Source organism: Lissotriton helveticus, chromosome 7 (genome assembly GCF_964261635.1).
Source record: "Lissotriton helveticus chromosome 7, aLisHel1.1, whole genome shotgun sequence".
Taxonomy (NCBI): domain Eukaryota; kingdom Metazoa; phylum Chordata; class Amphibia; order Caudata; family Salamandridae; genus Lissotriton; species Lissotriton helveticus.
The window spans coordinates 845,688,966-845,714,654 of record NC_136068.1 but is presented as its reverse complement, the minus strand read 5'-3'; positions in this window follow the sequence as shown (position 1 = coordinate 845,714,654).

Genomic DNA, 25,689 nt, shown 5'->3' with positions numbered 1-25,689 from the left:
CCAGCGTGACCCTCCACTCTGGGGGTATTTTATCCGCTCTATTCTCCGCCTGGCTGGCCACAATTTGGGGCATGTCACCGTGAGTCCACTGTCCGGCATCGGACCAATTCCCAGGATTCCGCGAGCTCTGGCTCCGCACCGGACCTTCAGGAACTAGCTGACCCGGGAAAGGAGCTACGGCGCCGGCAGAGCACATCAGGCAAGTCCGGGGACGGAGCCGGAAGTACAGGCCGTGGAGGCCGGCGACACCCGGTGGCTGCTCGGAGCTGGGGCACCACTGACCATTGCCAACCCCCAACGGACATCGTGAACAGCGACGGCCCGGCGGGGGCCGCCCCCATTGTAGGGAAGAAGGGCGATTGCGACGGATTGGGACCGGCGCCTCTGCGGACCCGGGCGACCGGCGGAACCTCGGAGTGGAGAGGGCCCCCCCCTATCGCCCTCCGGCCGCGGAGCCCAGCCACCTGACGACCTGCGCACCCGCCCGGGGCCACGGGCGCCGACACCCGGTGAGGACGCCCGAGGGCTCGTGGGCTCCCGGACCGGGGGCTGGGACCCAGGTGCCACCGACTTGAACTTGGGGGGAGCGTCGCCCGCCACCGGAGGACCCCCCCAACAGCCTCAGGGGGGGACGCCCTCCCCAACGTGGCGGAGCCGGCCGGCGGCCGATTGACAGAGAAGCACATTGCCTGGCTGCGCCACACACCGTCACGGAGGTGCGTCGGAAGGGATCCACCACGGCCCTCAGCGGTGAGCGACCTTCCACAGCACCTTGACCGAGGCAGAGAAGGGGAGGCACTTGCACGAGACTCTATTGACTGGGAGCCTCACACGCAGCTTGGACACTGGGGCCCATGAGGCACACGGACGGCTGCCCTCAAGACCTAGCCCCCTCTGCGTCCCCGCTTCACATGCTGAACAACGCAGTGGCGAAACAGCACAAGCTGCGGCACACACGACCAGCAGGGCCAAGCAACGCAGCGGACCACGCCTGACCGAGGACCTGGGAGAACGCGCGACCCCTGCCGGGGCGCCAGGACGCACACACTGGCCGACCAGACCCGGCCGAGGCCGGCACACGGAGAACCCTCCCATCATACCCCCCAACGGCGCGAAGATAATACTCCTGCCTCGAAGAGCCGCCCACAGAACAGACGACCTGCGAGACCCACTCGGGGCCCACCAGTATTCAGCCCACAGCTGGAGTACCCTTCCTGATCGGCGAAAGCGGGCCCTGGGCCGGGGCCGGGCGGAGGCGCCACGCACCACTCCATCGAAAACTTCGGAGAGCAGGACCCTGACCATGTCTGGGGGCGCGGGGAAGCGCACGGGAGCTGGGAATACGCTCCTGAAAGGCAAAATGGACAAGCTCCAGAAGTCAAATGATGCGGACCCAGTGACGGCCAGGCTGGACTCGGTACTGGCGGCCATGGAACGGCTGGAGAACTCCATACAGTCCACCCGGACGTCGCTCGAGGCGAAAATAGACGGGGTCGCCATAGACCTGACGCACCTGAGAGCGGATCACAAAAAACTGGCTGAACGCACCACAACCCTGGAGAATACTGTAACGGATCTGGGACCGCGGGTTACACAGTCAGACAAGCAGATAAAGGATCTTCTCAACAGAGTGGAGTTCCTAGAAGACAGGGCGGAGGATGCAGAAGGACGGGCGAGACGCAACAACGTCCGAATAGTGGGACTGCCCGAAAAATGGGAAGGGAGAGAACCGGCTACGCACGTGGAGGATTGGCTTCGAGCCCTGTTGCCAGACGGTACCCTATCGCCCCACTTTGTGGTTGAGCGGGCGCACAGGGTCCCGACCAGACCACTCACAAACTGGCTCTAACCCGCGCCCATTCCTCATCCGAATCCTGAACTATCGAGACCGGGACTCAATCTTGAGAGAAACCCGCAAACTCGGCAACATACAGGTGGATAATGCGAACATAATGTTTTTCCCAGACTACACGATCCAAGTGCAGCGCCAGAGACACTCCTTCCTGATAGTGAAAAAACGGTTGCGTCAGCTTGGACTCACGTATTCCCTCCTTTTCCCGGCACGGCTAAGAGTAATCGCTAATGAGAAGACCCACTTCTTCAACACCTCGGAGGAAGTAGAGGCCTGGCTGGATAACGGGACGGACAAAAGCACGAAGAGTCAGGGAGACCAACCCCGAACGAGGAGACGCAGAAGGTCCAAACGGAGGCGTGGAAACAGATCGCCCTCACCGGCAGCGAGTGGCACACAACATAGTGCATGCCCACCTGAGGAGGAAATACGCCGGGAACAGCAGGAGGCCCTGCGGATGGTCACAGAGCTCAGCGGCTCGCCGTCCCAACGCTCCCCGCCAGCCACCAGTCCCAGGGCACTGCCGAGCGATGATGAGGCGCTCTACGGAATATCAGATTCGCAAATTTCAGGTGACCTGCCTGACATTACGCCACAAACGGCGGACCTGTTTGGCTGACGGAGCGACGCGCTCTGGCACTTCCTCCGCCTTGCTCTACTCTCCCTCCCGTTCCCATCTCCACAACTGTTGGCCGGAGGGAGCGGAGCACCTGTGGAGAGGAGACGGCGCACCAGCTCCTTCCTGCGGAAGCACACGCCGGAGACGCAGTGAGTAGATACTGAGACTATCATGGTGCCGGCTGTCCCCGAGCAGATGGCCTGGGTTGCCCACTCTCCGTTGGTCATGCTGCTGCGGGAGTCCCTTCGGTGGGCACGAGCCACCATTGCACTCTGAGAACTGGTGGCAGTGGCATCTCAAGACTTAATGGAGCACTGCGCTGCCGATGGTGGGGCCCATCAGGTGGCCGGCCAGCAACGCATGCTTCCCCCCATGTGTGACTGTACACGCACCCATGCTCTGCTCGATGTCTATATCTCGTTCGCCTTGCGTGATGAGCAGCAACCCCCCAGACTGGAACGTTAGCTGTCTCAGTAGAGTGTTTGGACGACTGCACGTTTGGCAGCCGACCCTATGGTATTGTCCCCAGTTCATGTTCACCCTTCTCCCTTCTTTTGAAACGTGCTGCATTCACAGTTTAGTGATGATTCTGCTGTACTCTATATTGTGCCCTACAGGTATGCGTGGAAATGTTGTTGAAACGGGCGGTGGGGGGCTCTTCGGGGGGGCGTGTGGGGCCGGGGGGAGGGAGGATGGGACCCACCTGATATACTGTGATGGCTGGGATTAGGTTCTGCACTTGGAATGTGCGAGGTATCCATACACCCTCGCGCAGGTACATGATTTACTCATATCTGAAAAGACATAAGGTCCAAATAGCACTTTTGCAGGAGACACACCTGACAACACCTGAGGTACATACGCTACGCAGACGGTGGCGAGGACAATTGTACGCGACTGGGTTCTCCTCCTACGCACGAGGTGTGCTAATATGGGTGAGGCCGGGGATTCCGTTCGACATTGAAGATTCACACATAGACGGGGAGGGGAGACTGGTGGCTGTAAAGGGAAGCCTGGATGGGCGCCCATTAGTCCTGGCGTCGGTTTACGCCCCCAACACGGACCAGCAGGGTTTTCTCGCGAATGTGACGACGGCCCTATCACACTGGCACGGGGTCCCCTGGATCCTGGGAGGGGATTACAACTGTGTATTAGATACCACACTAGACCGTTCCTTCCCACCATTGCCCAACGCGCCAGTAGTAGGCGCAATGAAGGCCCTTATAGCCTGGGCCACCCATTGGAACCTGCAGGATGTATGGAGACACCGAAACCCGACCACCCGGACGTACTCATACTACTCAGGAGCTCATACCCTGCACACCCGATTAGACAGGTACATGCTCACTGAAACCTTACTCCCGTTAGTAACGGAGGCATACTACATGGGTCGGACACATTCGGACCATAATCCTCACATGTTGACAGTCTCATGGGCAAATACACACCCCCCTGTCCCCACCTGGAGACTACAGCCAGATCTCCTGCTGGACGCACCCTTCCGAGCCTCACTGTTTACACACATAGTGCACTACTTCGAGGAGAACGCGGGCTCTGCTACCACCCCCCAAATTGAATGGGATGCGTTCAAAGTGGTCATAAGAGGACAATGTCTGGGCACACAGGTCAACCTTAAACGACGTGTTGAGACAGACCTTCGGGGGGTTGAGGCGGAGTTGATCCGACATGAACAGAATTCAGTGAGAGGTGACGGAGCTGAGTTACATTCTGCGCAGGCGAGACACGAAAAATTACTGAGAGGCTGAGGTGTTTGAATTATGCAGCCCACGCAGCACGCACTCACGATAGAGGGGACAAGCCAGGCAAGCTATTGTCCTGGCTCATTAACAGGGAGGAAAAGACGAAATCAGTAACGAAAGTTCTGGGAGCTGATGGGACACTCCTACACACTCAACAGGAGATACACTGCGCATTTACTGCTCATTATGACACACTATACCGCTCATACTTACCCATCCCCGCCCCAGACACGGAGGGATACCTCAGCCTGATACCATTACCGGCACTCAGCGACGCCCAACGAGAGGACCTGGCGGCGCCTATTACCCCTGAGGAACTCCGGGTGGTCATAGCAGCGCTCTCCAATGGGAAATCCCCGGGTCCCGACGGACTCCCAGCGGAGTTCTATAAGGCGTATCCGGACCTCCTAATCCCCGAACTCATAAAAGTGTATGAGACGGCGATTGATGACTCCTCCCTGCCACACTCTCTGAATGAAGCCACCCTGGTCTCCCTCTTGAAGCCCGGTAAAGACGGGACGCTGCTGGGTTCGTACAGGCCACTCGCCCTTCTGAACACCGACTATAAAATATTAGCATCCACACTAGCCCGACGACTAGCCCAGTATACGCCCACCCTGGTCCACGCAGACCAGAGCGGTTTTGTACCCACACATAGTACATCGCAAAATATCCGCCGGCTGTTTAGGGTACAGGAATATGCGAGGGAGCCCTGGCCACGGTCGGGTTGTCTTGTACTAGATCTGGCAAAGGCATTCGACTCAGTAGAGTGGCCGTACCTCAGGGCGGTAATGCGGAAATTCGACCTGGGAGAGGAGTACTTAGAAATGGTCGGCCTCCTATACCAAACACCTAGCGTTCGAGTTCGGACCGGGGGCCTCCTGTCGGACACCATACGAGTTAGACGGGGCACGAGACAGGGCTGCCCCCTGTCGCCTCTGCTCTTTTCCTTAGCAATGGAACCGCTGGCGGAGTTGCTGAGGGGACAGGGTGCAGAATGGGGCATCCCGTTGATAGATGGCACGCACACGGTCTCGCTGTATGCTGATGACATGCTCCTCTACATTAGGGACCTCACGCAGATACCGCAGAGACTCACGGACACCCTCCGTGAATTCACAGCCCACTCGGGGCTGGGAGTCAATTGGGGGAAATCCGGGGTCTACCCCTTTCATCCTCATATGCAGGAATGCGAGGTGCAATTAGGAGGAACGACTCTGACTTGGCACGCGGGTACCTTCAAATACCTAGGCATCTACATATATCGGTCTCCGGCAGATATACTGGACGGCAATCTGGTCAGGGCTATATTCTCCCTGCGAGCCCAGATAACTTTCTGGAGCACACTTCCGCTGAATGTCCCAGCCAGAATCACCCTGACAAAAATGATAGTATTGCCGAGACTCCTTTACTATTACTCGAACACACCGGTATACGTTCCCACCCGGATTTTTAAGGAACTGGAGACTATGGTGCGAGCACTCATATGGAACACAGGGAGACCCAGAGTGGCCCTTAAGAAGCTATACGCCCCGGCGTCACTGGGGGGACTCGCGGTTCCCAATCAGGAACTTTATTACCTCGCGGCGCAGCTTCAGTGGGTGGTGGCCTGGCTTGCGGGAAGAAACCTAAACGACACGGCCTCGATGGCGCCGGCCCTGACCCATGCGGGGGCTCTCACGATGTTCCACCCCTTGAATGCAGCTGCCCGCGGAGCGCAACTACACCTTACGGTGGCACTTAAATGCTACAAACGAGCATTACGACTCACGAGGGAGATCACCCCCTACGCCCCAGCACTCCCACTACAGGGCATGCCCAGATCGGGAGGAGTGGTCACTGCGACACAATTAGACAGCTGGGACCGTGCGGGGATAGAATCGATGGCGGATCTGTACAATGAAGGCACCCTAGTCCCGTTTGAGAGACTGGTGGAGGACACCGATCTACCGGCAGGGCAGTTCTTGCTGCACGCCTCCATGGTCCGGGAATTCACGAAACACTGGGGTGACATAACGGAGGAACCTCAGTCGCACCTGTTGATACAATACCTCCACGTCATGGGGAATGGGTCTCACGTGATCCACTGGCTGACTCAGGCGTTACTGTCCCACACAACATGTACGCTCCAGCCCTTGAGAGACAGATGGACAGCTGACAAGGGGAGGGACTGGACAGATAAGGAGTGGGAAAGAATCCTGGAAGGCCCGCGCCACATACCCCGCAATTCGAGATTCAAAATCATACAATTCTACATCATACACAGGGCATATCTGTCCCCGGATAAGATCAACCGTTACTTCGCGCTGGACACCTCCAGCTGCCCACGCTGCTCACTGCTGAATGCAGACCTCCTGCACATGCTGTGGGCATGCCCCAGACTGCAGGCGTACTGGCAGGACGTAACCACACTTTTGACAAAGGGGACGGGAACGGAACAACGACACGATTGGGACACCTGCGTGCTAGGCCTGTTTAAACGGACGAAGCACAACAAAGCCCATGCCAGGTTCTGGGATCTGGGACTGATAACCGCCAAACGACTCATAACGCGACATTGGAAGGACGCGAACCCACCACTAACGAAGCATTGGTGTGCCTCTCTCACCTACTGGGCGACAGCAGAGGGCACGGTCCTCCACAGGGAGGAGACCGCGGGACGGAGAGCCATCCCAATAGCACAGATCTGGGACGCTGTCCTACAGGCATTCAGCAAGGCCTGTCAGGAACAGGGGATAGCGTAGGACGGGCGGACCCCCCCCCCCTAGTGGCGTGTGGATACCCAGTTGGGGTGAGAGACACATGGCAATAACAGGGTGATGGGCGTACACATATAGGAACACGAAGTCACCATCGGCATCTTTCCTCTCCCCCCCGCTCACCGACCCTTCTCCCCCTCCCCTCTTTCCCCCCCCTCACTCCTTTCCCCCCCTGCTGGGGACGACCGACCATGCAACCAACACATACGGAGCTACACCGCCCCACAACTAGAAGCCCCCGCAACTCACCCATATACACCAACTCGCATGTGTATAACATTTCCACCCTGCATCGACACGATACCTGGCCACGGGACTTGGACAACAGGAACCGCAATGCAGCACCCCCTCCCCTCCTTGAATTAATGTTCACTTCACCCCGACTTCTCTTTTATTCCCTCCCTCGGTTCGGAGGTTGGTTCTGCAGACTGTCGCCCCCCAGTTGACTGCGCTGCGCTTTCATAACTGACAGACACGTACATGAACACATGTCACACGGCAACCCAAGCCGCAACCCTCAACCACACCGCGACAATGACCAAGGAATGTTCAAAGACAGCGGCCTCAATACACTGCTCTTTGCGGCAGTTCTGACCGAAGAGATCTAACCCTTGGGAAACGACGCACCATGGTACCAAGGGGAGGGTTGTGGGCAACACAGGGGGCATCGCCCAGAGGCACGCCCTGTACGATGGGGTGAGCCGGATACTCTGGTGAGATGGATGACGCCATATACAATGATGTGTAATGAGAGAATGTCATTTCGTGATAATGCCGGGACTGCTCCCATCGCAGCCGACTACACAGCTCAATGACGACTGTACTCCCTGGAACCTTGGCTGCCATGCATGTTCTCACTGTTAATGCACAAGTTGACTACCTTTCTGTTTTCTTATTGTACTTTGCTCACAGTAATGTAACTGTATGTCAATTGTGTCAATAAAACATATTTAAATAAAAAAATGAATGATGTAATATGTGATATCATCAGCAGTGGATTGCGGGTGCGCGAAATATAGTTAGTACAACTAACTATATAGGAGCAATTTCAATGGTTTTGTATGAGTGAAATGTCCAGCTAACTATAACACCCCTAAAACTTATAGTTTTTTGAGTGAATTTTAAAGGTTTTTTAAATGCTCATTCCTAACTATATAAGGCCTGAAACCTATGGTTTTTCAGTGAATTTGCAAGGTTTTTTAAATGCTAATTCCTAACTATATAAGACCTGAAAGCCCACCAGGAATCTCTATTATGCGCCAGGGGACTTCATTGCAGAGAGGTGTAATGAAGCCACGCCCCTTTTTACACCTCTCTGCAACGCAGCCCCCGTGCATGTTTGAAGAGGGGGAACTAATTCCCCTTGCATACTGGGGGCCCCTGGGGGCCAACTAGCCCACCTTGAACCTCCAGTATGCGCCAGGGGGCTGCATTGCAGAGGTGTAATGAGGCTATGCCCCTTGTTACACCTCTCTGCAACGCAGCCCCCTGGCGCGTTTGCAGAGGGGGAACTAATTTCCCTTGCATACTGGGGGTCCATGGGGGCCAACTAGCCCACCAGGAGCCTCCAGTATGCCCCAGGGGGCTGCATTGCAGAGAGGTGTAATGAGGCCACACCCTTTTTTACACCTCTCTTCAACACAGCCCCCGTGCATGTTTGAAGAGGGGGAACTAATTCCCCTTGCATACTGGGGGTCCCTGGGGGCCAACTAGCCCACCTGGAACCTCCAGTATGCGCCAGGGGGCTGCATTGCACAGAGGTGTAATGAGGCTATGCCTCTTTTTACACCTCTCTGCAACGCAGGCCACTGGCGCGTTTGCAGAGGGGGGACTAATTCCCCTTGCATAATGGGGGTCCCTGGGTCATATCTGCCCAAACGCCGAAATTCCGAACGATTGAAAATGACTTTTCTTGAGAAACATTTGGATTTGGATTATCATGTCCTATACTTTGGAATTTTTGAAAGACTGACTTTGAGGATGCTATAAATTACTCAAGTCTGCCTGAATTGTGTGGGTAAAATTGATACCTAGTCACTTTGAATAAGAATGTACTTACGTCTCGTCTAACATTTGGAAGAAATATCTAGTTATATGACAATAGGATACCGACATAACTTAAAGGAAATAAGAACGGCCTGAAGAAGTTCTGTTGTACAGAACGAAATGCGTCAGCTGGCTGTGGTACATAAACTTAAGGAAAATAAAAGCATTTGAGTATACACCAAGATTCAGCGCTTCAATAAGGACTCTAAGTGATATGATTTGATTGGACTTATTGTGCAAGTGGTGCTGTGCCAAACTTTGGAATATTCTCCACTACTCTCTACTACTTACTCTATACTACTCCACTACTCTCTAATACTCACTCTCTACTACTCATTCTCTACTACTCTACTACTCTCTACTACTCTCTCTCTACTACTCACTCCCTACTACTCACTATCTACTACTCTCTACTACTCACTCTCTACTACTCTCTACTACTCACTCTTTACTACTCACTAGCTACTACTCTCTATGGCAAAATGAACCCCCTCATTTTGTTCCTTTTTAAATTAAATGTTTTCAGACTTACCACTTCATTCCAATCAAGATGGCTTCTGGTGTGCCATACTTTTTTCATAAGTAAGACTGTTAGCGCTCAAGTTGTTCTTTAGAACACTCTGGGACATTCTGTCATTGGGCTATACTTGGGCTACATCTGGGTGATATTTGGGCTACATTTGGGCTGTTTTGTCTCTGGTGGCCATCTTGGGAGACTGCATGTCAGAATTTTTTAATGAAATAGAAGAGGATTTGGGAAGTCACTCAAAATGTACCCCCTCATTTTGTTCCTTTTTAAATTAAATGTTTTAAGAGTTACCACTTTATTCCAATCAAGATGGCTTCAGGTGTGCCATACCTTTGTAATAAGTAGGACTGTTAGTGCTCTAGTTGTTCTTTAGAACACTCTAGGAGGCTGCAGTAGAACACAAAGGAATCAACTGACAGTCTCTGTCCTTCTTGGATGTACATGTTTTACTGAGAATGTCAGACTTCATTCTCACATGACTGAGAAAGATAATGTGAATTTACAGAAAATATGCTTTCAGTTTAGCTTATAGATCCCCTTCCAAACCACTGTGGGAAAAGCATGAGATAATAGTTTTCTTTCAAACATGATTCATGATATCCCAGCAGAAGGCTTTTTCACATGGTAAAATCACCTTAGAACACACCACAATTCCTAAAATGAGAATGGTACTGATAGAGCGCGCGAGGCCACCCGACCAATAGTTTTCGCCGTTTCCGGCTTCAGGGCCCATATACTTCCAAATCACCATATACATCGATCAGGTAACTTCACGAGCTCTACCAATTTGTGTGTGAGTTCCCTACTATTATTTCTCAGTGCACCCGACTTACCATCCACCGATGCGGGTACCTAATGACCACAATGAATCAGGGAGCTAGCTGTAAAAGGAAAGGCAGCAAAATACAAACCCAACCAATAACATTCAAAATACTGTTTGAAATGACCACGGACAACGGGAAGTTTTAAAATGTTTATCTAAAGTTCATTTGCTTCATTCATAAGGTACATCAATATAAGGCAATCAATAACCAAGATAACGTAAATGAGGTAACTGTAAAGAAATAACGACAGAGTAATCATTGAAATACTGATATAAAATGTAACGAGAAGATACTATGCTATTCAATAATATTTAAGCATGGGCGGACTATGTAGGTATAACTACAGGAGGGCCTATAAAGAGTAACACGCATCACTTAAGGTGAACGGGCCTTTAAACAATCTAGGCAATGAGGTTCTAGACCATATCAGAAAATGACAAACTGCAATGCAAAATATAATTTCTAACAAGTGAGAAGACATAGGAACAAACTTATGGAAAAATGCTAATGACTTTCAATAGTTGCGGAAAGACATGGAAAAATAACATATGCAATGGTAAACTTTATTGAAGCAAAAGTTAGACATTCAGAAGGTGCAAGATTTTAAGAGGTTCAGAGCAATATTTACCTAGAAAGGTGTGGAAACCAAACCCTGGCCACGGGTCAGTTAAGGACAGGAAACCCTCAAGGAAGGATACCCCTCAAAGGACAGCAGGTGCAGAATGGACACCCCGGATAGGACAGGATACCCTCGGATTAGGAATCAGGACAGGACCTCAGGACAGGACAGCAAACCCTCAGACAGGACCGCTCAGGACAGGACCGGAACCCACAGTTCGGAAGCAACGCCTGCGCTCCACCCGCTCTGCAGCTATCGATCAAGACCCCGATTGGGTCAGCGAACTCCCAGCAAAGTGCTTCGCCAGCACTTTAAGGTTCAGTAAAACCTTAGTCTATGGTCAAATTCGGACAGAGTGCTCCGCAGCGCTCTGTATCTTCAGTCACCTATTGAGTACGATGGGTCAGTGACAGGTCAGCTAAACCAGACAAGTCGGACGGTTCCCTAGGTGAACCCAGGGTAGATATACAGTTTGGGGACAGTGTACCACCCCCCAATGTTGCAAAGTGTCAGAATCCCTCAATTTCGATTGGTCCTAAGGTAGGATTTGGGTAACACACCAATCACAATTCAACATTTCAAGCCTGTATTTGCATGTTTGGGCACCGCCTAGTAAGATTGGGGTTCCCATGAGAAGCTACACGGCAAGCAGCAATACAATATTACATTGTAACATATAAGGAGCCACATTCGCTGTTCTCGCAGGGCAGAGGTGACTTTCTCAGGAGCATCTCGCCCATCACTGCCAACTGGCTATGTTCCATCAGTCAAGGTCTACTGTGCTGCCGAAGTTGCGCAGGCGCAGAAGGGACCTCCAATATGGCTCTCCTTTCACTCAGACCCCCATTCCCCGCGGTACATGAAAAGTAAGCGAAAACAAATTAATACATAATAATGTCATCATGAAAACACATCACAGGGTTTGTACTTTCTACTTATCATTATAAAATATACTTATGCAGTTTAAATGTTAGCTACATTGATACAGACACAAGAGCAGTGGCACGAGCAGTACCACATGATGGGCACAGCTATGGATTACGCATGCGCATACATTTCCCTCCACTTCTGCAGACGCGTCAGGACACGTGAGTGTGGCTGACGCATGCGCAGTAACTAAAATACAAGCGGCGGCCATTTTAAAGTACACGGGTTAAATGTATTAGAAATACACGTAGGCAAGCTTCGCAAACTTTGCCTAAACAAAAATAAACGTTAGTAAAACATACGTTTTGTTACCTTATTACACATAAACGAGGTTCTTGACTTCGGCAAGCCGCAAAATATGCGAAGCTTTGCTTCATCAATCCCCTCTTTGATGATATTTATTATCATCACAAAAAATGGAACCAGATGCCAACTTTCTTTCACACTTTATATAGCTCTATCTCTTCCAGCAATCGTTCTAACTTTTCTCTCTCAGTTCTAGTAGGGTGAGAAGTCTTCACCTTTTTGTATATCTGATCATTCACTTCCTCCAATTCAATCTCATCCACACTCCGTTTCAACCCTCTTGCATTTACCTCGTGCTTCTTGGTGCGCTTACGGCATTTACAACAGATAAAGATGAGAAATATAATAAGACCTATAATACCAATTGGCATCAGTATCTTGAACAATAAGCTTTTACCTACGCTAGCAAGCCAATGACCTACATTTGAGAGACCATCTACCAGTCTCTTCCAGGCACTATCAACCTCGAGTGGTTTGAGTTCCTTTGTCAAATTAGTAATGTTTTTCACATATCTTTTGATCTGTACACTTTTATCCGGAATATAAGTGCAACAATGTTGCGCCTTCAACATCCGGCAGACTCCGCCCTCTTTCGCTAATAAGGTGTCAAGAGCAAGTCGATTCTGCAAAACCATTGATCTGATCGCAACCATTTCGGTATTGACCAGCAGAAATCCATGAGCTGTTTCAGTAGACAGCACATCCACTATAGTAGACAATTTGCAAATTCTGTGAGTGTTCAGAACCACTCCCACTCCAGGTATCAGTGCACTGAAAATACTACCCATAATTTCACCTATACTTTCTCTTTTACTACGCACTAAGCCATTAGTATCTTCATTGCTTCCAGCTTTTCCATTCACATGGTATATTTTCGGGAAGACAATGCCAAAATAGCAGCTTCCATACCAGTGATCCGGCAATTTGAAATAAGCCTTGTCCCCACAAATATAATAAATTCCAGGAAACACAGGCTCTGACCCATTTTTGAAACCCCAACCTCCAATTACCTTGTAATTATGTTCGCATTCACTGGAACCAATGAAAACATTATTATAATAGCTAGTCTTCTCGCGATGAAGACATAGCTTGCCTTTCTTTTCAAAATCCAGCAACAGAGCAGGTCCCGCCCCACCAGATGAGGTGCCTTCCATGTTCTCTGCCCACTTTGGCTTTTTCTGACTTTCGTCATTAGCCTTCTTTTGTATTTTAATTCTTCTTTTCTCTGCCATGTTCAGGAACATCTTTTCCTGTTCACGCAAAGAACAAGTCAAGTTATCTCTGTGTGCATCAGCTATGTCAATGTTACCTATAGTCAAAAAGTAGTCTCCCATATATCTTATGGTGTCGCTTTTGGTATGTACAGGATTCAAGTTCCCACGTATAGGAAGTTCAGAAAAGATCACGTCATTATTAGAGTAATAGTACTGTAACGGTCCTCTTTTGTAAAATAAACTAGCTAAAATGCTACAGGAGATTCCATATGTCAATGGCAAGTGATGGTATGTCACGCCTTCAGCCACAGAGGTAGGTAGCTTCATGCAGACATAGCAATCTTCAATTTCCATAGTCTCTACATAGTGTATTAACAAATTTGCAAAAACATTTAAGTGTGTCCTGTTCTTAATTCCATGATAATGTAGTCCTCCCTCATCTGATGCTTCTAAGTCTCGTTTTGTTTGTCTCAGTGCTCTCTCATGTCTTGCTACACTCTGTGTTGTCAACTCCTCACTGTCAGTATTTATAATTTCAGTAGGGACAATGTTAGTGTCTTTACTTACAGTAAAGGGTATAAAGATTGTTAGTCCTATCCAAATTACTATCAGTACTACTATACTACATATACACACCTTGCAGCACGTTTTGCAACGACTGCAACTAGGTCTACCATTCACAGTTGAATCAGACATTTTGGCTCAGAAGAAGTTTCTCGACCCCTCTTTGTGTCTTTTACACAACTAGCTTACTTTGTGCAAATTCACGGTTGTTCGTCTTCTTCTTCAGCAGAGTACTCAGGGACGGGCTCTCCGTCGCTTACGTCAGTTATATCAAGATCTTCAAGTTCTTCCAAAACGAGTGTCCATTCAGGAGACTTGTACTTTTTGTTTTGTCTTTTTATTCGTTCACTCCTTCTTTTGGAAGAGTTTTCTCCTTGCTCTGCTATCCGCGCACTTCTCCTTGCCTCTGCACGTTTTTCTTCCACCGTCTTTATCCTTAGCCTTAGTCTCTTTACGAACCTACGCTCAAGGTTGTTTCTTTTCTTTAATCTCTTAGTTGGTACTTGGACTTCGCTTTCTTCTCTTATCCTCTTATTCTATTTAGCTTGTTGCAATTCTGCTTCACTTTCTTCTTCTTCTTCTCTTATCTCGCTAGTTCCAGGGCTAGCATCAAATTCTTCTTCCTGGTTACTAATCTGGCCCTGTTCAGGAATATTTTGTTTTTGGCTTTCGATTGTCTCTGTTTCTGTTTCTGTTTCTGTTTCCTGAACCCGTTCTTCTAACCCTATCTGATCCTGTTCAAGCACTTCGATCTCTTGATTTTCTTCTGCTCGAACTATCACTCTATTTCTAAGCTGTCCCCTATCCACATCAGGTGTTAGCGGTGGTGTATTGAACACCTGTTCTGTCCCTGTCTGACCTTCTCCTTCCTCAGTTTTGATGTGAATCTCAAGCGGCTGAAGTTCTTCGCCTGTGCCTTGCTTTTCCTGACTAATCCACTCCCTACCTTCACAAAGTCGCTCTCTTGTTCTGATGGGATCTTCGGTCAGATCAATCATCGGTATCCATTCTTCTGGCCATATGCTTGGCAGCTCGTCATCAGCTACTCCTGGCTCAGCTTCCTGGACCTCTTCAGCAGGCTGGATTCTTGGCAGTTCGTAGTCAACTACTCCTGGGCCAACGTCTGCTGTTCCTGCAGCCTGACTGGTGCTGGGCTGCTTGTTGTCAGCTGCTTCTGGTCTGGCTCCTGCAGAGTCCTCTGCTGGATGCCCTTCTTCTTCAAATTCTTTGTCTGGTAATACCTTCTGGGTGTGGCCAGCGTGGATCCACTGGGGAATACCTGCGACCTTCACTGCAGTTGTTGTTACCAGGATTACTTGGCGTTTCTTTCCCCACCTTGGTGCCAGACAGCTTGATCGAGTGTGCTTCTTTATTTTTACCCAGTCTCCTGGAACCAAGCTGTGGAGAGGAGTCGTTGGATTGAAGATGCCGTCGTCTCCAATCTGGCGAGAGATAGAACGCACTTGGTCACCCAATCTTCTGCAGTATTCAAGCACCAAATCATCAGTAATACTCAACAGTTTGCTTCCTGGCACCCATGCTTGTCTCATCACTCTTCCCATAATGATTTCATGGGGACTTAGGCCTGTCTTGCGGTCAGGAACACTTCTCAGTCCCATCAAGACCAGGGGCAGGGCCTTCACCCAGGTCATGCCAGTTGCATCAGTCAGCTTTGCTAGTCTGTTTTTGATAGTTCCATTTACTTGTTCCACTATTCCAGAAGCCTCTGGATGATATGCACAGTGAAGTTTCTGCCTTATTCCAAAGGCCTTACAGAGTTCAGCCAGTATTTCATTCTGAAAATGTCCACCCTTATCTGATTCAATAATGAATGGCACCCCGAATCTAGGTATCAGTTCTTTTAGTAAACACTTCGCTACGGTCAGTGCGTCACTTTGGGGAGTAGGGTAAGCTTCTACCCATTTTGAAAATACGCAAACAATGACAAGGACATATCGTTTCCCTTCACAACGGGGCATGGTGATGAAATCAATCTGTATCTTTACAAAGGGACCCCCTGATCTCCCAATTTTGCTCAGTTCAACCATTGTCCTCTTGCCTCGGTTCATCTGTTGACATGACAGGCACCTCTGGCAGAGGGACTCTGCTACTTTCCTGAACTTCTTACTGTACCAAGTCTGTTGAAATACCAGAATCATGGCATCCCTACCAATGTGTGATCCTTCGTGTATTAATCTTGCCATTGTGCCAAGCAAGTGTCGGGGTAACACAGGCATACCAGTTGGGCCCAAAATTACACCATCCACACGTCTCGGTCTACACCCATCCTCCTTCCATTTCTCTCTTTCTTGCCAAGAAGCCGACTCCTGCCACTCTCTCACTTCATCCCATGTGGGCACTTCTTCAAACACCTGAAGTTGGCAGCTGGTTCCTGGCCCCCCTCGTTTCGGATTTACGATATACCGATCTCTGGCGCACCATTGGGCCACTCGATCAGCATAATCGTTTCCCAGTGATACCTTGTCCATGCTCTTCTTATGAGCACCGCATTTTACCACTGCCAGTTCCTTGGGTAACTGGATGGCCTCTAAAAGGTCATGAACAACTTTTGCATTCCGAATGGGAGTACCTGAGGAAGTCAGGAATTCCCTCTGTAGCCACAATTGGCCAAAGTCATGCACAACTCCATAACAGTACTGACTGTCAGTATACACTGTTATGCGTAGGTTCTTCCCAATTTTGCAAGCTTTTATCATAGCAATCAATTCGGCTACTTGTGCAGACTTGATGTTATATAGGTAACCTGCTTCTTCAATTTTTGTTAAAGAGACTACTGCATAAGCAGCACTCAGGCCTCCTAGTTCATGTCTTAGACAGGAACCATCTACAAACAGCTCTTTATCATGCTCAGGCAATGGCGTTTCTTTTATGTCTGGGCGTGGTTTGGTGCTGAACTCTGTCAGATCAATGCAATCATGTTCATCATCATCCCCACCTTCCATTTCCAGGGAGTCGGGGAGTAAAGTGGCAGGGTTCAGAATACCGCACCTAACAATGCTTACATTTGCTGCACCCACAAGAATCCTCTCGTATTTAGTCAGCCGACTAGGGGTGAGATACTGCGTTTTAGTTCTGGTCAATAGAATTACCACTCCATGTGAAACATACACAGTCACAGGATGTCCCATGACTATGGACTCACTCTGTTCCAAACTTGCACAGGTAGCAGCTACTGCTTTCAGACAGCCTGGTAACCCAGCAGCTACTGGGTCCAAGGTGGCAGAGAAATAGGCCACAGGCCTTCTGGTCGTGCCATGTTCTTGAGTCAGGACTGACAATGCGCAATTATCGCGAGTGTCACAGAATAGGGCAAACTCTTTGGAATAATCTGGCATTCCCAGCGCAGGGGCTGTACACAGACAGTTTTTCAGTCTTGTGAAAGCCATTAGGCTTTCATCGTCCCATTCTACAATGTCTGGCATTCCTCTCGTGGTCATTTTTATCAAAGGCCTGGCTAAGACTGCAAATCCCAGAATCCACTGCCTGCAGTATCCTAGTACACCCAGGAACATTCTGACGTCTTTTTGAGTACGGGGCAACTGCATCTTTTGAATTATTCTCACTCTTTCTGATGTGACTTTTCTGACACCCTTTTCTATCTGGTGTCCTAGATATTTCACTGATTTGGCACAGAACTGTAGTTTGTCAGGGGCCACTTTATGCCCTTTCTCACACAGATGATTTAGTAGGGCAATGGTGTCAACTACACAGTCCCTATGACTTTTAGACGCCAATAGAAGGTCGTCTATGTACTGCACTAAGACAGAGTTCCCAGGTAAGATCAAAGTCTCTAGACATTTTTTCAAGATCTGATTAAAGATAGAAGGGCTCTCTGTATACCCCTGAGGGACCCGGTTCCAGCAATACACGTGACCTTCGAAGGCAAACGAGAAAAGAAATTTGCTGTCGGGGTGCAGGGGTATCGAAAAGAATGCATGACACAAATCAATCACAGTGAACCACTCAGCATCCCAAGGAATCTGGTACAATATCACTGCTGGGTTCGGGACAATAGGGCAGCAAGGAACTACAATTTTGTTTACCTTTCTTAGGTCTTGCACTACCCTATACTTGCCACTAGGCTTCTTGATGCCCATAATCGGTGAGTTGCATGGGCTGCTCATCACTTCCTGTATGATGTTTCCTTCTAATAATTTTTGAATTTCCAGAGTGACACCTGCTTTCACTTCAGCATTCATTCGGTAGGGCTTAGTGTTAGGATATACTGCATTGTCCTTGATGGCTATCTGTATGGGGTCCACATCTTTCATTAGTCCCACATCTTTTCCAGTGAAATCACACACCTCTGGCTTTACTGCTTCCTGGAGTTCTTGGGGCAAGTCCTGCAGGGTCAATCTTTTAATTTCTGAGTCAGGTCTAAGTAACAATAGTTTATAAATGCCATCTTCATCTGGGGTCTGAATTTCAACACCTTTTGGTGTGCAAAAGATGGTACAGTTCATTTTGCACAGCAAATCACGACCCAGTAGATTCACTGGACTGGTGTCACAGACGACAAACCTATGCATTTGTTTAAAATTTCCAATTGAAATCTCCATTGGTTCGGTAACAGGAGTACTAATCAATTGATTAGATACACCCACTACTTGGATATTTTCTCCCGAGAGGGGTAGGTTTGGAACGTCCACTGTTCTTACAGTAGAACGGGTAGCGCCAGTGTCCAACAGAAAGGTGACATCATTTCCGTCAACCTTTCCTTCAATGTATGGTCCAGACTGGTCTACCGGCAAGGAAGCGCCAAGTACGCACTCCTCGTCCTCCCCTCTCAGGCCCCGTCAGTACTGATCATTACAAAGGCAGGTATCATTTAGCAGATACTGCGAAGTTGCTGTATTCCTGTTCTCACCGCTTTCCCAAACTTCTATCTCCTCACCCTCTCCCTGTTTTCCCCTGTATACCTGTTTGGGTGCTCGAGGCACCTGAACTGTTTTTACCTGGGGTTGAGTCTTTCTTGGTCTTTCTTTCTGCGTCTGTGGAGTTAAATCAGGTGTTTTGGGGTTATCATCTGTCAATTGGGGACACTCGTTTCGCCAGTGTCCAATTTCGCCGCACTGATGGCAGGGAAATTTCTTCATAGCCTCTTCCCTGCTAAATTTGGGCCGGGGCTTTCCTCCACCCCCAGGACTTTTGTTCTCAGCATTTTTAACCATGTTACTCAATTGTTTTTCCTGCTGTTCTGCGAGCTTTACTTGAGCCCACATCACTTTTTCCTTAAGGGCCTTTTTCTTTTCTGCCATCTCGTCCTCGCAGTACTTAGCGTACCGCAGGACCTCATCCATTTTCTTTGTATGCCAACAGATTTTATTATCTTTTATCCACTGACAAATTTCAGGTCTTAAACCATTTACAAACCTGTAAATAAAGTGCGTCATGTCCTTCAAATCGATGTTATCAATACCACTGTATGTTTTAAATACCTGCAATAACCTCTCATAGAAGGAGTGCACTGTCTCGTCCCTTTCCTGTGTTGTTCTATCTATTTTTGTCCAATCAGTTTCTTTTGCGGGCACCTTTTCTTTCAAATGCTGAATTACCTGCTCATATTTTCGCATGACATCCTTTGATGGCTCCCCTGTTTCCTTATTTCTTGGGTACTCTTCAGTAGGCCAGTCTATGGCTATTTTACACTGGGTCCATAAATCTACCGGAACCACAATGTCGAAAAACCCATCCAGGTCTTTCCACAGACATTTCTGTACCTTCACGAACCTTTCCACCTGCCTGTACCAGTCTACTGGTTTCTCTCGTAATTTTGGAAAATCGTTCGTAAAGGACACAATATCCTGTCTAGACCAGGGGACATGCACATATTTCCCTCCAGGTACTTCGCGCATGGGGCATAACTGCTCAGGTTTCTCTACCTCCCTTAAAGCAAATTCAGGAGTCACTTGTCGGGAGCGAGCCTCTTCTTTCTTTCTCACCCACCTGCTTCTCCATCTTTCCACATCTCCCCATTTCTGCAGTACCCCCAATAATTCTTTAATCTGCAACTTTTTTCCCGCCACATTCAAGTGCTCTATATCTTTGTCTGAGAAGTCTGCTCTGTACGGTTTCTGTAAGGGCTTGGATTTCGAGATATCTACCCCCATACTAGCTGCGGTTTCGGTCAGTTTTTCGTGGAGCACTCTGGTGTTCCTTGTAAAGCTTTTACATATAAACGACAATTCTTCTTCAGAGTAGGTATTCAATCGATCCAACCCCACATTTCCTGCCAATAATTCTTCTATTTCTACCCTCAGCTTGTAGAGGTCTAAAGGTTTCGTTTGCGGAGTCTGTTTCTCTAATTCACGACTCCAAATCTCAATTTCATCCGGAGTTACCAGAGAGACATTCCTAGTGCCTGTTGCTGACTCTAATTTAATTTCTTTCGCATTAAAAGGGTTATGCCTCTGCTGCATTCCCTTTCCGGTCGGTTTGTTTGGCAAGTCCAAGAACGCAACTTCAGACTCGCACTCACTGGACTGATCATCTATGATTATCGGTTCCTGTCTCGGGGGTGCCATGACTGGGGTCATAACTGGAGTAATCGGATTTCCCTGACCATTTCCGTATAACGGGACCACTGGTCCAATAGTTACTGGAATAGTCAATGCCTCAGGACTGGTATTTAACTGGGAGATTTTCTGAATTATTTCTGTCCTTTGTCTAGCTAGAGCCTCTTGCTCCTTTTCCACTAGTATCCTTCTTAAAGTCGTATCATGTAATATCTGTGGGGTCAATGGAGGAGTAAAACTCGGGGCAGTAGGATGCGTTTCACTTGGTCCCCCACCATAATTTGGTTTCGGGAATAAAGTTCCAGTGTTAAAGGACCTGCGTTCTTCCTCATATGGAGGTTGAACAAAAGGCAATCCTGAATTCAATGGTTTCTCTTCGTTTTCATACAAGGGTCTGGGAAAGAAAACTTTCGTACGTGAATATTTTTCTTCCTGGCTTGCGGGCACTTTGGGATATATATCCCTTGTTTCCGCCGGTTCGGGTTTCTCAAAATAGGGCAATACTTGACCACCCCCTCCCAGTCCTAGGGATCTGTCTTCTTCCTTGAGGAAGTGGCGTCGGGGAGCATCTCCTACACTGGAAGATCGGGTTCCCTCGTTATAAGGTGGTGGACTTCTGGTACAGATGTCATCTATCAATTCATCATCTGACTCCCCAGGGGCCCCCCAATGCTTACACTTTTCGGTACTTTTCTCACCCGCTGCAGGGTTATGACATGCCGGCATCATGGGAAACAGACCCTCAACAATCATGCTCTGCCTCCACTGTTTCATCCTTTTATCCCTGGACTCCTGTTTCAGCCTGGGGTACCACTTGGTCAAACCCTTGTCCATTCGAGGTCTTTCTCTTTCAAAAGCCTCAATCTCCCATTCCTCTAATGCCTCATACTGCGTTAGTCTCGGTCTGGGATGCAGTTCATTCATCCGAGTTCTTAAATTAAATAAGATCCTACCATTGAAAGTACCATCTAACGGAAAAGCCAATACTCCGTCATCTTTTGTGTACTTCACCCAATTCTCCAACCACACACAGGTATTGTACCCTCGGTCAAACATCATGAATGAGGCAGGAGTATTGGGTGGTGGGACAAGAACACCTTCTCTAGATTTAATCGGTTTGTCCGCTTTAAAATAATTTTTCACCTTACTTACAAGGGACATTTTTCTCTTGGTTCCGTACATAATATCGTATCTATTAGTCTTCCACTGATCCCTTTCAAACCCTAGGTGCCTTGGATCAGGTCGAGTTCCTGTAGTCTGCGAGTGCCACATACGACTTCTACGCTAAACTTTGTTTACAAACTACCTCCAATCAGAACGCGCTTCAGAAATCCGTGCGACCAATGGGTGCGCGACTCTGAATAATCTCCGCCAATGGGTGCGCGGCCCCTTCGTGAGACAGTTCCCACGCTCTGGCGCTCACCCCTCCTTTACAATCTCAGCTCCGCTACCCGCCCGCTGCTTCTACCAATCCCAGCGCGGCACAGAGTGACGTCAGAGGCGCTTCGCGACTGACTCCCTCCCTTCACAAGGTAATGGAAACTTTCTTTCTTTTAAAGTGCTCAGTGCTTGGTTATTTTACAACAAATACACATTCGCCACAGTGCTCAAGTGTCTAGACAGAGAAAGAATTATTTTACTGCAAGTAAACTACTTCCATTTACTTTTCACTCGCTGCGGGTAGATCTCTTCCGCCTACCCTTCACTCTAGCATCGGTGAACCTGTTATTCCCCTAAACTCATCCACTTCTTTCCGGGATATATTCCGAGTTTAAGGTTTCCCAGCGGACCCCTCTGCTTTCACGCTAGCTCCGAGGAACCTGCTACTCTTCCGATGTGACCCTTATTAGGTTACGCCACTATGGGAATTTTGCCAATGAACCCCGTTACTGACATTTATTCACACATGTATTCAGAAAACCCTAGTTAGTGCTTCCCGGTTATCTAAACCTGCACCTAACTTTCCTCGAGCCTGTGACCTCAGGACAATGGATTCTATTCACCACTTGCCCTTTCAATTCCCCGGGGAGTTCGGACAACACAGAACTAAACGGTTGACAAATGCATGGATTAATACATATAACAATATAAAAACAAGAATAATAACAATACAGCAATTCATGAATTCCAAAACAGCGTATTCACAAGAGAATGATCAGGTCTCTTAGAACAGCCGCTCTTCTAGCAGCATCAATATACTAGCAGCTTCCGACTCAACTAGTCCAACTAATCCCTGCCTTACTCTCAACTAGTCCCTAACCATCCTCTGCTTACCAGTAAAACTGATAGAGCGCGCGAGGCCACCCGACCAATAGTTTTCGCCGTTTCCGGCTTCAGGGCCCATATACTTTCAAATCACCATATACATCGATCAGGTGACTTCACGAGCTCTACCAATTTGTGTTTGAGTTCCCTACTATTATTTCTCAGTGCACCCGACTTACCATCCACCGATGCGGGTACCTAATGACCACAATGAATCAGGGAGCTAGCTGTAAAAGGAAAGGCAGCAAAATACAAACCCAACCAATAACATTCAAAATACTGTTTGAAATGACCACGGACAACGGGAAGTTTTAAAATGTTTATCTAAAGTTCATTTGCTTCATTCATAAGGTACATCAATATAAGGCAATCAATAACCAAGATAACGTAAATGAGGTAACTGTAAAGAAATAACGACAGAGTAATCATTGAAATACTGATATAAAATGTAACGAGAAGATACTATGCTATTCCATAATATTTAAGCATGGGCGGACTATGTAGGTATAACTACAGGAGGGCCTATAAAGAGTAACACGCATCACTTAAGGTGAACGGGCCTTTAAACAATCTAGGCAATGAGGTTCTAGACCATATCAGAAAATGACAAACTGCAATGCAAAATATAATTTCTAACAAGTGAGAAGACATAGGAACAAACTTATGGAAAAATGCAAATGACTTTCAATAGTTGCGGAAAGACATGGAAAAATAACATATGCAATGGTAAACTTTATTGAAGCAAAAGTTAGACATTCAGAAGGTGCAAGATTTTAAGAGGTTCAGAGCAATATTTACCTAGAAAGGTGTGGAAACCAAACCCTGGCCACGGGTCAGTTAAGGACAGGAAACCCTCAAGGAAGGATACCCCTCAAAGGACAGCAGGTGCAGAATGGACACCCCGGATAGGACAGGATACCCTCGGATTAGGAATCAGGACAGGACCTCAGGACAGGACAGCAAACCCTCAGACAGGACCGCTCAGGACAGGACCGGAACCCACAGTTCGGAAGCAACGCCTGCGCTCCACCCGCTCTGCAGCTATCGATCAAGACCCCGATTGGGTCAGCGAACTCCCAGCAAAGTGCTTCGCCAGCACTTTAAGGTTCAGTAAAACCTTAGTCTATGGTCAAATTCGGACAGAGTGCTCCGCAGCGCTCTGTATCTTCAGTCACCTATTGAGTACGATGGGTCAGTGACAGGTCAGCTAAACCAGACAAGTCGGACGGTTCCCTAGGTGAACCCAGGGTAGATATACAGTTTGGGGACAGTGTACCACCCCCCAATGTTGCAAAGTGTCAGAATCCCTCAATTTCGATTGGTCCTAAGGTAGGATTTGGGTAACACACCAATCACAATTCAACATTTCAAGCCTGTATTTGCATGTTTGGGCACCGCCTAGTAAGATTGGGGTTCCCATGAGAAGCTACACGGCAAGCAGCAATACAATATTACATTGTAACATATAAGGAGCCACATTCGCTGTTCTCGCAGGGCAGAGGTGACTTTCTCAGGAGCATCTCGCCCATCACTGCCAACTGGCTATGTTCCATCAGTCAAGGTCTACTGTGCTGCCGAAGTTGCGCAGGCGCAGAAGGGACCTCCAATATGGCTCTCCTTTCACTCAGACCCCCATTCCCCACGGTACATGAAAAGTAAGCGAAAACAAATTAATACATAATAATGTCATCATGAAAACACATCACAGGGTTTGTACTTTCTACTTATCATTATAAAATATACTTATGCAGTTTAAATGTTAGCTACATTGATACAGACACAAGAGCAGTGGCACGAGCAGTACCACATGATGGGCACAGCTATGGATTACGCATGCGCATAAATTTCCCTCCACTTCTGCAGACGCGTCAGGACACGTGAGTGTGGCTGACGCATGCGCAGTAACTAAAATACAAGCGGCGGCCATTTTAAAGTACACGGGTTAAATGTATTAGAAATACACGTAGGCAAGCTTCGCAAACTTTGCCTAAACAAAAATAAACGTTAGTAAAACATACGTTTTGTTACCTTATTACACATAAACGAGGTTCTTGACTTCGGCAAGCCGCAAAATATGCGAAGCTTTGCTTCATCAGTACCATCAACAAATGATTTATAATGTAACTAAAGTCCTAAAACTCTCTATTAACTACAATGCTTTTTAATGAGGTGTTATCATGTATATTGGTCCCAAGATGGCTGCCAACACTTCTTGGATGAAGTGCTGACAGCCAATCAGATCTCACGATGAGATGTGTGGTTAGGCTCCGCCCAGATATATATGTGTTTTTGAAGTTAATTTTCATAAAAACCACTGGAGCAATTTTCACCAAATACAGCAAAGGCACTTCTGCGTACCAGTCCCTACAATTTTGACAAGTTTGGTGTAATTCCGTTCAGCGGTTCGGGCTGTAGCCTTGTCAGAAAGTCCTATGGAAATTAACATGGGGAAAACACGTTTTGGGACCCCCCTTTTTTCTCTGCCCCCACTTCACGAATCTCCCCGAAACTTTCAGGGAAGGAGCGCAGCGGAGCTGGCCAAAATTTTGGAAAATTACACGCAAATTCCTCAACCGGCGCCAAAGTTATTCCCAATAGAATGTCACGGATTTCCTATGGTAGCTAGGTCCTAACTATATATACCTACTGGCTATCGCCAGTAGGTAATATATACATATATATATATATATATATATATATATATATATATATATATATATATATATATATATATATATATATATATATATATATATATATATGTATATATATATTGGGAAAATAAGAAATGCTGTGCTGTAGCTCGAATAAAGGCTCCTTGTTCATTGAAGTTGGCCTCTAGTGTGGTGCTTCGTTGTGCGGAATTGCC